The sequence below is a fragment of the Macaca nemestrina genome, chromosome 17 (assembly GCF_043159975.1).
Source record: "Macaca nemestrina isolate mMacNem1 chromosome 17, mMacNem.hap1, whole genome shotgun sequence".
In the NCBI taxonomy this organism is placed as follows: domain Eukaryota; kingdom Metazoa; phylum Chordata; class Mammalia; order Primates; family Cercopithecidae; genus Macaca; species Macaca nemestrina.
Genome location: NC_092141.1, coordinates 65,984,367 through 65,997,701, shown reverse-complemented (window position 1 = coordinate 65,997,701; position 13,335 = coordinate 65,984,367).

Sequence of the window (13,335 nt, the reverse complement as noted above, 5' to 3'; positions counted from 1 at the left end):
TGGTATTTTTAGTAGAGACGGGGTTTCACCATGTTGGCCAGGCTGGTCTTGAACTTCTGACCTCAAGTGATCCACTCGCCTCGGCCTCCCAAAGCGTTAGGATTACAGGCATGAGCTACTTCACCTGGCCAGAAAAGATAGGATTAATAATGCTTCATTGTTTCCCTTTATTTGCCAATTTTTTCTTTTTTTCTTTTTCTTTTTTTTTGAGACAGAGTCTCACTTTGTTGCCCAGAGTGCAGTGGTGTGATCTCAGCTCACTGCAACCTCTACCTCCTGGGTTCAAGCAATTCTCCTGCCTCAGCCTTCAGAGTAGCTTGGGACTACAGGCATGCACCACCACACCCGGATAATTTTGGTTTTTTTTATTTTTTATTTTTAGTGGAGACGGGGTTTCATCATGTTGGTCAGGCTGTTCTTGAACTCCTGACCTCAAATGATCTGCCTGCCTCGGCCTCCCAAAGTGCTGGGATTACAGGCATGAACCACTGTGCTCAGCCAAAATTGTAATATTTTAGACTCCTCCTTCTCCTTCAGTGTCTACATGTACTCATTCACCAAGCCCTAATGGTTTTCATGCTATAGTGCTCACCCATCAGTCCTCTCTCTGTGCCCTGTATTGCTGTAGTTCAAATGATCATCTTTCCCTGCTGGGACTATTGCAGTAGTCTCCTGTTAGATCTCCTTTTTTCTAGTCCCAGCCCCTTCCAAACTATCATTTACATTTTTTCAAATCAATTTTCATTCTAAAATGCAGTATGAATTGGAAGGAAAAGGTTGGAGACACAGAGACAAATTAGGAAAGTACAGTAACAGTGCAGCCATCAGCTGGTAACAGGATCAGAGGGACAGTCACAGGAATGGGAATTACAGGGGAGTGATAATGAAGGAAGGAAGGCAGGACTTGGGATTTCATTTGCTTTAGTAGGTGAGAGAAAGAGAGGAGATAAATATAATTCTAAGGTTGGAGTCTCTGGTGATTGATAGGATGATCCCACCATCAACAGAAATAAACCAAGAAGCATTCTAGTTTTTGAGGAAAGACATTTGGTTTAGGCCGGGCACAGTGGCTCATGCCTGTAATCCCAGTACTTTGGGAGGCTGAGGTGGATGGACCATGAGGTCGGGAGTTTGAGACCAGCCTGACGAACATGGTGAAACCCCGTCTCTACTAAAAACACAAAAATTAGCCGGACATGGTGGTGCGCACCTGTAATCCCAGCTACTCGGGAGGCTGAAGCAGGAGAGTTGCTTGGATGCAGGAGGCAGAGGTTGCAGTGAGCCGAGATGGTGCCACTGTACTCCAGCCTGGGCGACAGAGCAAGATTCTATCTTAAAAAAAAAAAAAAAAAAAAAATTAGCCAGTTGTGACCAGTAGTCCAAGCTACTTGGGAGGCTGGGGAAGGACGGATGGCTAGAGACCAGTAGTTTGAGGTTGCAGTGAGCCATGATTGTGCCACTGCACACCAGCTTGGGCAACAGGGCAACAGGGAGACTGTCTCTAAAAAAAACAAAAAAAAATGGAAACAACTCAAACATCCATCAACTGATGAATGGATAAACATCGTGGGCATATTTATACAATGGAATATAACCATAAAGAGGAATGAAGTATTGGTAAATGCTACAACATAGATCAACCTTGAAAACACGCTAAGTAAAAGCCAGACACAAAAGGCTACAAATCGTATGATTCCATTCATATGAAGTGTTTAGAACAGCAAACTCTATAGAGACTTAAAACTTATTGGTTGCTAGGGGACAGGGGAAGAGAGGAGTGGGGAGTGACAGCTAATGGGTGTGGGGTAACAGTGGTGAATTTCACCTAAGCCCTGTGCTCTTGGAAAACATCCAAGGTTAAAGGAGTCCCCCATGTTTTTGTTTACTGCCAAGAACCACCCTTCCCCATGTGACTCACAGATGCCCCCCATTGTTTACCTATGACAGGGATAGACATAGAACTTCAAATTCTTATTCTTTGCCTCATGAATGACCAGCTAAACTGGTTTTCCCAACACTGATCACAATGAACAAAATGCTCATTAAACACATTTTGTTGGTTCAGCGAGGTGGCTCACGCCTGTAATCTTAGCACTTTGGGAGGCCAAGGTGGGCAGATCACCTGAGGTCAGGAGTTCAAGGCCAGCCTGGCCAACATGGTGAAACCCGTTTCTACAAAAATATAAAAATTAGCTGGGCGTGATGGTATGTGCCTGTAATCCCAGCTACTCAGGAGGTTGAGGTGGGAGAATCACTTGAACCCGGGAGGCGGAGGTTGCAGTGAGCCGAGATCGCGCCATTGCACTCCAGCCTGGGTGACAGAGCGAAACTCCGTCTCAAAAAAAAATGGCCGGGCGTGGTGGCTCAAGCCTGTAATCCCAGCACTTTGGGAGGCTGAGGCGGGCGGATCACCTGACGTCGGGACTTCAAGACCAGACTGACCAACATGGAGAAACCCTGTCTCTACTAAAAATACAAAAAATTAGCCAGGCGTGGTGGCGCATTCCTGTAATCCCAACTACTTGGGAGGCTGAGGCAGGATAATCTCTTAAACCTGGGAGGCGGAGGTTGCTGTGAGCCAAGATCGTGCCATCGCACTCCTACCTGGGCAACAAGAGGGAAACTCCGAAACTCCTCCGTTTCCAAAACAAACAACAACACATGTTGTTTAAGCTTTTCTTCTTCCTCCAGGCCCTGAACTCTGGCCCAGAGCCAGCACACAATCCCTCCTGAGAATAGCCTGACCTCAGGGTAAAACATTCTCTGTTCTATTCTCTCATCAGGCCACTTTCCTCCTATTCTCTACACCCCACCCCGTTCTTTCTAGCTTTGTTTACTCCTCTCTGTAATAGGAAAAAGGTCTAGCCCTTAAGACATTTGCAGACCTTATGGGCAGATCCTTCTCCCTATTGCAATAGACTCCCTCCCCTTATTGCAACAATCTCTTTCCCCTCCTTGCAAATATTCTTTAGAATAAAGTCTCCCCCCTTTTTGGGGGCTGATGAAAGTTGATTCTTTGCACAACTTTGTGAATATGGTAAAATCTATCCAGTTGTATGCTTTAGGTGAATTGTGTGTATGTTAATTCTACCTCAATAAAGTTCTATTGTTTAACCTCTGAAAGCAGTATTAAAAGCTTTTTTTTCCCCCAAATGTACGGGTTTATGCTTGTAATCCCAACACTTTGGGAAGCCGGGCCTAGGAGTTTGTAGACCGGCCTGGGAAGCAGCAGAGATCCCTTCTCTACGACAATTTTTTAAAATTAGCTGGGTACAGTGGCTCACGCCTGTAACCCCAGCACTTTGGAAAGCTGAGGCGGACGGATTGCTTGAGCTCAGGAGTTCGAGACCAGCCTGGAGAACATAGTGAGACCGTGTCTCTACAAAAATACAAAAATAAGTCAGGTGTGGTGGTGCATGCCTGTAGCTACTTGGGAGGCTGAGGTAGGAGGATTGCTTGAGCCTGGGAGGTTGAGGTTGCAGTAAGCTGTGATCTGCCACTGCACTCCAGCCTGGGCAACAGAACAAGACCCTGTTTCAATAAAAATAAATAAATAAATAAATAAATAAAGCTATTTTTTTTTTTTTTTTGAGACGGAGTCTCGCTCTGTCGCCCAGGCTGGAGTGCAGTGGCCGGATCTCAGCTCACTGCAAGCTCCGCCTCCCGGGTTTAAGCCATTCTCCTGCCTCCGCCTCCCGAGTAGCTGGGACTACAGGTGCCTGCCACCTCGCCCGGCTAGTTTTTTGTTTGTTTGTTTGTTTGTTTTATTTTATTATTATACTTTGAGTTCCAGGGTACATGTGCATAACGTGCAGGTTTGTTACATATGTATACTTGTGCCATGTTGGTGTGCTGCAACCATCAACTCGTCAGCACCCATCAACTCGTCATTTACATCAGGTATAACTCCCAATGCAATCCCTCCCCCCTTCCCCCTCCCCATGATAGGCCCCGGTGTGTGATGTTCCCCTTCCTGAGTCCAAGTGATCTCATTGTTCAGTTCCCACCTATGAGTGAGAACATGCGGTGTTTGGTTTTGTGTTCTTGTGATAGTTTGCTAAGAATGATGGTTTCCAGCTGCATCCATGTCCCTACAAAGGACACAAACTCATGCTTTTTTATGGCTGCATAGTATTCCATGGTGTATATGTGCCAGTCTGTCACTGATGGACATTTGGGTTGATTCCAAGTCTTTGCTATTGTGAATAGTGCCACAATAAACATACGTGTGCATGTGTCTTTATAGCAGCATGATTTATAATCCTTTGGGTATATACCCAGTAATGGGATGGCTGGGTCATATGGTACATCTAGTTCTAGATCCTTGAGGACTCGCCATACTGTTTTCCATAATGGTTGAACTAGTTTACAATCCCACCAACAGTGTAAAAGTGTTCCTGTTTCTCCACATCCTCTCCAGCACCTGTTGTTTCCTGACTTTTTAATGATCGCCATTCTAATTGGTGTGAGATGGTATCTCATTGTGGTTTTGATTTGCATTTCTCTGATGGCCAGTGATGATGAGCATTTTTTCATGTGTCTGTTGGCTGTATGAATGTCTTCTTTTGAGAAATGTCTACAAATTTACAAGAAAAAAACAAACAACCCCATCAAAAAGTGGGCAAAGGATATGAACAGACATTTTTTTGTATTTTTTAGTAGAGACGGGGTTTCACCGGGTTAGCCAGGATGGTCTCGATCTCCTGACCTCGTGATCCGCCCGTCTCGGCCTCCCAAAGTGCTGGGATTACAGGCTTGAGCCACCGCGCCCGGCCAATAAAGCTATTTTAAAAAAGAAAATGAAAGGAAGAAAAAATAAGCTAGCAAATGGGACAAGAAATAAATAAAAATAGTACAGTGTCCAAGGCTAAGAGGGAAGAATTTCAAAGATAAATTGGTCAGCAGTGCTAAATCACAGAGTTCAAAGAAAATTAGAAAAGGAAGCCAGGTGTGGTGGCTCATGCCTGTAATCCCAGCAGTTTGGAGGCAAAGACAGGAGCTTAGGAGTTTGAGACCAGCCTGGGCAACAACATAAAAAAAATAAGAAAGAAAGAAAAGAAAAGGATAAATAATTGGTGGAATCTAGGGTGTCTTAGTTTTGCTTTTTTTTTTTTTTGAGACAGGTTCTCACTCTCTCACCCAGGCTGGAGTGCAGTGGTGCAATCTTGGCTCACTGCAACCTCTGTCCCCTGGGCTCAAGCAATCCTCCCACCTCAGCCTCCCGGGTTGCTGGGACCACAGAAACACACTACCATGCCTGGCTAATTTTTGTATTTTTATTTTTATTTTATTTTATTTTTTTTTTTTATTTTTATTATTATTATTATTTTTTGAGACGGAGTCTTGCTCTGTCACCCAGGCTGGAGTGCAGTGGCCGGATCTCAGCTCACTGCAAGCTCCGCCTCCCGGGTTTACGCCATTCTCCTGCCTCAGCCTCCCGAGTAGCTGGGACTACAGGCACCCGCCACCTCGCCCGGCTAGTTTTTTTGTATTTTTTAGTAGAGACGGGGTTTCACCGTGTTAGCCGGGATGGTCTCTCGATCTCCTGACCTCGTGATCCGCCCGTCTCGGCCTCCCAAAGTGCTGGGATTACAGGCTTGAGCCACCGCGCCCGGCCATTTTTGTATTTTTAGTAGAGACAGGGTTTTACCACTTTGCCCAGGCTCTTAAAACAATATGTATTTTGCTTTATTTTCTGCAGCCCCCTTCTCCTGTTTTTTTTTATATTTTCTGTTTGTTAGCCTGATTCACTGCTCTTCTGAAACTAAAATTCCCACTCCACAGCAAAAGTGCTGTGGATGGTTTCTAGCACCAAACTATGCATAAATTAGCACTTAATAAATAATTCTGACTGTTTTGTGGTTCAGGGAAGTTACCCTATATATTAATATTTGAAGGCAAAGAAAGGAAGGATTTTGAGGAAGAGAAATATACGAATATTATAGGCATTTTTCATATACATGTATCAGAGAGACAAGAATAGTGCCTATAAAGCTGGCCAAAAAAAAAAATCACTGTTGTTTGTGGCAGCTGTGAGCCAGCTGCTGAGGGCTAGCCTCCCATGCGAGATGGTTGCCTCAATGTGAAGATACGTCATTTGTCCCAACTGTTTATTATTAACAAAACACACATCTCCCCAGGATCTCTCCCAGCATCGATCCAAAACTGAACAGAACGTAATTACATATTACACCCTTTGTTGGATCTCCCTAAATGCAAACTGATAAGAACCATGATAAGAGGAGATGAGCAGTGCTCGGCTATTCCCCAGTGCCCTTTCACGCCGCAAGATACTGGGTTTGGGAGGAGGTCCTTTCCCCCTCCTTTGTACCTATCTTCACCTGTGAACCCTTCCCCATTCCTCCTGAGAGTAGTGACTGCTTTCCCTATGCTGGGGGGGAGCTTTCAGCTGCGTCAGAAACTATGCACCTGGCCGGGTGCAGTGGTTCACACCTGTAATCCCAGCACTTTGGGAGGCTGAGGTGAATAGATCACTTGAGCCCAGGAGTTCAAGAGTGGCCTGGAAACATGGCAAAATCCCATCTCTACGAAAAAAATAGCCAGGTGTAGTGGCATGCAGCTGTAGTCCCAACCACATGGGAGGCTGATAGGAGGCTCACCTGAGCTCAGGAAGTCGAGGCTGCAGCAAGCCGAGATCGCACCACTGCACTCAGGCCTGGGCAACAGAATGAGACCTTGTCTTTTTTAAAAAAAAAAAAAAAAAAAAAAAGGCCAGGCGCAGTGGCTGACGCCTGTAATCCCAGCACTTTGGGAGGCCGAGGCGGGTGGATCACCAGGTCAGGACATCGAGACCATCCTGGCTAACACAGTGAAACCCCGTCTCTACTAAAAATAGAAAAAAATTAGCCAGGCGTGGTGGCGGGTGCCTGTAGTCCCAGCTACTCGGGAGGCTGAGGCAGGAGAATGGGTGAACCCGGGAGGCGGAGGGTGCGGTGAGCAGAGATTGCGCCACTGCACTCCAGCCTGGGTGACAGAGCGAGACTCCGTCTCAAAAAAAAAAAAAGGCTAAGGGTGGCCGGGCATGGTGGCTCATGCCTGTAATCCCAGCACTTTGGGAGGCTGAGGCGGGTGGATCACCTGAGATCAGGTGTTTGACACCAGCCTGGCCAACATCGTGAAACCCCAACTCTACTCAAAATACAAAAATTTGCTGGGCGTGGTACTGTGCGCCTGTAATCCCAGCCACTTAGGAGGCCGAGGCAGGAGAATCACTTGAACCCAGGAGGTGGAGGTTGCAGTGAGCTGAGATCGCACCACTGCACTCCAGCCTGGTGACAGAGCAACACTCCACCTCAAAAAAAAAAAAAAAAAAAAAAAAGGCCAAGTGCAGTGGCTCACGCCTATAATCCCAATACTTGGGAGGCTGAGGCAAGCGGATCATCTGAGGTCAGGAGTTCAAGACCAGCCATGGCCAACATGGCGAAATCCCATCTCTACAAAAATTAGCCAGATGTGGTGGCAGGTGCTTGTGGTCCCAGGTACTTGGGAAGCTGAGGGAGAAGAATCACTTGAATCTGGGAGGCAGAGGTTGCAGTGAGTTGAGATGGCGCCTCTGTACTCCAGCCTGGGCAACAGTGAAACTCTGTCTCCAAAAAAAAAAAAAAAAGGCCGGGCGCGGTGGCTCAAGCCTGTAATCCCAGCACTTTGGGAGGCCGAGACGGGCGGATCATGAGGTCAGGAGATCGAGACCATCCTGGCTAACACGGTGAAACCCTGTCTCTACTAAAAAATACAAAAAAAAACTAGCCGGGCGAAGTGGCAGGTGCCTGTAGTCCCAGCTACTTGGGAGGCTGAGGCAGGAGAATGGCGTGTACCCGGGAGGCGGAGCTTGCAGTGAGCTGAGATCCGGCCACTGCACTCCAGCCTGGGCGACAGAGCATGACTCCGTCTCAAAAAAAAAAAACAAAAAAAACAAAAAAAACAAAACAAAAAAAAAAGGACTAGACTTGATTTATCCTCATTAAAGTCCCTAGCCCAGTAACAGGCCGGTGTTAAGTAGTCATGTTTTATTGAACAAGTGGATGGATGGAAGAATACAATAGAGCACCCTGTGAGATTCTAGCTGCTGACATGTTGCATCCTAGTGTCCTTTTTCTGGGCCAAAGGGGTTGTTTGCTTTGACCTCACTATCCCTTTTATGGATTCTGTCTCAGTGGCTGAAAGCACACAATGAAACAGTGTGCCTTTCAGCAAGCAAATAGAGTGAGCAATGGAAAATGCAAACCAACAACCCTGAATGCAGGCAATGGCATGCTGAATGCAGTTACCAATGAAGAGAAACTGCTTATTTTCACTGGAATGGAGTGAAATGCTCTGGAAAGGACTGCTCTGCTCCAGATTGGGGCATCTGTGCTGCTAGAGCTAGTACACCGAGCCCCAGCATGCCACCTGTTGGACTTAGTTGGCATTTAGTAAGAAAAGGAATGTGAGAGAAACTTGTTGATGCAGATTTTTCTCCAACATAGGCATGCAGGGGTAGGGCCCTTTTACAGAAATCATCCGTTAAGGAGGCGTTAAATGAGTCAGAGATGTATTCACTGGACTACCTCTGGGACATAACTAGACTCATCCACAAATTCTGACATTCCTGTTTGAAGAAGTGGTATAGAAATACTTTCCTGATTAGGCTGGGCACTATGGCCCATTCCTGTAATCCCAGCACTTCAGGAGGCCAAGACGGGAGGATCACTTGAGCCCAGGAGTTCAAGAGCAGCCTAGGCAACATGGCAAAACCCCATGGCTGGGACTCTGTCTCTACAAGAAATTTAAAAATTAGCCAGGCGTGGTGGTGTGTACTTGTGGTCCCAGCTACTCTGGAGGCTGAGTTGGGAGGATTGCTTGAGTCTAGGAGTTCGAGGCTGCAGTAAGCCCTGATTGAGCCACTGCACTCCAGCCTGGGCAACAGAGCAAGATCCTGCCTCAAAAGCAAAAAACAAAAACAAAAAAATCCCACTTGTCTTCAGCAACTCCTCCCCCATGAGATTTAAATTGTAATCTGTAAGTGTCCATTGATAGGGAACTGGTTAAACAAATATAGTAGACCCATATATTGGAAAACAAGGCAGTTCTACATGTATTGATATGGAACTATCCATAAAACATATTAATAACTGAAAACAGGAAAGTGCTGAATATATATATGTATATATATGATATATATGATCATATATGCAGAAATAGTCTATAGAAGATTCTGCAAGAGAATAGTAATAATAGGCCAGGCATGGTGGCTCACACCTGTAACCCCAGCACTTTGGGAGGCCAAGGTGCGTGGCTCATCTGAGGTCAGGAGTTCAAGACCAGCCTGGCCAACATGGTAAAACTCCGTCTCTACTAAAAATACAAAAATTAGCTGGGTGTGGTGGCACATGCCTGTAATCTCAGCTACTTGGGAGGCCGAGGCAGGAGAATTGCTTGAATCCAGGAGGCAGAGGTTGCAGTGAGCCGAGATGGTGCCACTGCACTCTAGCCTGGGCAACAAGAGCACAATGTCACCTCAAAAAATAAAAATTAAAAAAAAAAGAGAGAGAGAATAGTAATAATTGATGTATCCTGGAAAAGAAACTAGTTGCTGGGATAGAGATAAAACTTCTTAGAGACCAGGCGTAGTGGCTCATGCCTCTAATCCCAGCACCTTGGGTGGCTGAGGTGGGTAGATCACCTGATGTCAGGAGTTCAAGACCAGGCTGGCCAACCTGATGAAACCCTGTCTCTACTAAAAATATTTAAAAAATCAGCTGGGCGTGGTGGCACATGCCTGTAATCCCAGCTACTTGGGAGGCTGGGGCAGGAAAATCACTTGAACCCGGGAAGCAGAGGTTGCAATGAGCCGAGATTGTGCCATTGCACTCTAGCCTGGATGACAGAGCAAGATTCCATCTCAAAAAAAAAAAAAAAAGTATATATAATAATAATAATAATCTAAGGACCTTATGGGACATTTAAGAAATGAAGGGCCTATAAGGTTCTCTACTTTAAGGTTCTCCTCTTTTTTCCAAAAACTTTTTCAATCCTTAGTAGAAGGAATTTAAATTACTATAATACATTTCTCCTAAATTCTAAAATAAGTTGGTAATCTGCCAGTTCTAGCAGTTATATGTGTATATATGATCTTATATACCAGCTTTATTCTACTTGAACCTCAAACGAGAAAGCCATTTGTTTGTGAGAAAACAGTTATTGAAGTGTTAGGGTACCCGGTGTGGTGGCACACCTGTAGTCCAAGCTACTCAAGAGGGTGAGGTGGCAGGATCACTTGAGCCCAGGAGGTCAAGACTGCAGTGAGCTGTGATTGTGCCACTGCACTCAGCCGACGTGACAGAGCAAGACCTTGTCTCAAAAAAAAAAAAGTTGGAGAAAACAAAGCCGAAGTGGCTCGCGCCTGTATTCCTAGAATTTTGGGAGGCCAAGGCAGGTGGATCCCTTGAGCCTAGGTGTTTGAGACCAGCGTGGGCAACATGGTGAAACCCTATTTCTACAAAAAATACAAAAATTAGCCGGGTGTGGTGGTGTGCGCCTATAGTCACAGTTATTCAGGAGGCTGAGGTGGGAGGATCACCTGAACCAGGGAGGTCGAGGCTGCAGGGTCAACAGAGTGAGACCCTGTCTCAAAAAAGAAAAAGAAAAAGAAAAAGAAAGGTGGGGCACAGTGGCTCACACCTGTAATCCCAGCACTTTGGGAGGGGAAGGTGGGTGGATCACGAGGTCAAGAGATTGAGACCATCCTGCCCAACACGGTGAAACTCCATCTCTCCTAAAAATACAAAAAAAAATGGCCGGGCGCGGTGGCTCTCGCCTGTAATCCCAGCACTCTGGGAGGTCAAGGCAGGTGGATCGTCTGAGGTCAGGAGTTCGAGAACAGCCTGGCCAACGTGGCGAAACCCTGTCTCTACTAAAAATACAAAAATTAGCCAGGTGTGGTGGCGCATGCCTGTAGTCCCAGCTACTCAGGAGGATGAGGAAGGAGAATCGCTTGAACCCAGAAGGTAGAGGTTGCAGTGAGCCAAGATCATGCCATTGCACTCCAGCTTGGGTGACAGAGCGAGACTCCATCTCAAAACAAACAAACAAACAAACAAACAAAAATTAGCTGGGTGTGGTGGTGGGCCCCTGTAGTCCCAGGTACTAAGGAGGCTGAGGCAGGAGAATCACTTGAACCCGGGAGGCGGAGTTTGCAGTCAGCCAAGATCGCGCCACTACACTCCAGCCTGGTGAGAGAGCAAGACTTCGTCTCAAAATGAAAAAAAGGAAAAAAGAGGTTACCAGTTACCATGTATCTTGCCTTTCTAGTAGAAACAGTACTTCAGGATAAACTGATAAACAGCCCTATTTGATGGCTCCATTTTCTGTGAGAATTTCAGCTAACAAATATGGTGGTGTAAACCCTTAAAAAACCCTAAAATGTTGTTAGGGCACTAACCCAGTCCCTGCACTGCGGGGCTCCTTTCTGAGTTGGTGGGTTCTCTGTCTGGATTGAGGAGGCCCTGGGTCCCCATAGACCAGTTTTTCACTCTTCCTAATGATAGTGGATACCAGACTAGAAGTGACCTTTTGCCAGGACCATCATCCAGCCAGCTGGGGAAACCCGAGTGTGGTTTCCTAAGCAGGGAAAAGGGTTGCCGCTTTTCTGTGGGAAAGGGAGCTGGGGCCCCTCCAGAGACTCACAGCACCAGTGCTGTGCTATACAGCAAAATGGGGGAGGATGGGCAGCCTCCCTATTTCTGCACTTCTGCACTAAGAACCCTCCTTGGGCCTGCTCAGATTGCCTGCTCCCTTGTACCCAGCATGGATGAAAATACGCTTTGGTTAATCCTCTGAAACAGCACGTAGGGGTTGGGGAGTGGCCATGGGTGCCTGTCTCCCTGCCCCGGTGGAAGGCTTAGAGTACTAAGGTGGAAAGAGCATGAAAGCAGGAGTCCAGACCTGGGTTCAAGTGCCAATGCCAACACTAACCTGCAAGTGATCTCTGGCAAGCCACCTGTCCTCTGCAGATGTCGAATGAAGGGGTGGGATTTGATGGTCTCTCCGATGGCTTAATGTTAGTCCCCAGAATCTTGAAAGAGGAATGGACTCCTAGATCCTGCTCACTGAGATTGGTGTCAGCTGCCTCTGAGGGAGGGTGGGAGGGGGAACACAGGGAAAGGTGGTTTTTAGAGAGGTGAGAGGTGGGTTTTTGGGGTTTTTGTTTTTGTTTTTGCTTTTTTGAGACAGAGTCTCACTCTGTCGCCCAGGCTGGAGTGCAGTGGCTCATTGCAACCTCCACCCCCTGGGTTCAAGAGATTCTCCTGCCTCAGTCTCCCGAGTAGCTGGGATTACAGGCATGTGCCACCATGCCTGGCTAATTTTGTATTTTTAGTAGAGATGGGGTTTCTCCATGTTGGTCAGGCTGAGGTCCAACTCCCGACCTCAGGTGATCCGCCCACCTCGGCCTCCCAAAATGCAGGGATTACAGGCATGAGCCACTGTGCCCGGCCTAATTTTTTTTTTTTTTTTTTAATAGAGACGGGGTTTCACCGTCTTGGCCAGGCTGGTCTTGAACTCCTGACCTCGTGATCCACCCGCCTGGGCTTCCCAAAGTGCTGGGATTACAGGCATGAGCCACTGCGCCGGCCTAAGAGAGATGGGCTTTTAAAAAGGACTTTACACCAGGCGCGGTGACTCCCAGCACTTTGGGAGGCTAAAGCCAGCAGATCACTTGAGCTCAGGAGTTTGAGACCAGCCTGGGCAAAATAGTGTAGACCCCGTCTCTAAAAAAATAAAAATAGAAAAAAATTAGTTGGGTGTGGTGGCACGCTCCTGCAGTCTCATCTACTCAGGAGGCTGAAGTGGGAGGATTACTTGAGCCCAGGAGGTCGAGGCTGCAGTGAACCGTGATCGGACCTGCACTCCAGCCTGGGTGACAGAGTGAGACCCTGTCTCAAAAAGGGGAGTTGGGAGGTGTGCTTTACTTTCCATGTGATTGCCCATTTTAATTCTACTCTATTAGGACAATTCTAAAAGGAACTTCGAGGAGCTTAGCAGCCCTTCACCACCACCGTGACCCCAAGTACTTCTCTCTTCCTTCCCTCCCACAAACAACCCCTTAAGCTTACCCCTGGATTAGTAACCTGGTTGGGGTTGGTGATGAGGAAATCCGAGAGGCCTCTTTAAAAAGATTGTAAAGGGCAAGGGTCCTTTTGCGCTCAAAAACTAGGCAAAGGCAAATACAAGATTTTGCCTATAATTTCAGAATCTTCTGGTCCACCCGACTCCCAGATCTTGAGGATTTTCGGATGAGCAATTCAAGTGAGAGGGAAACAGAGATCAACACTCTTA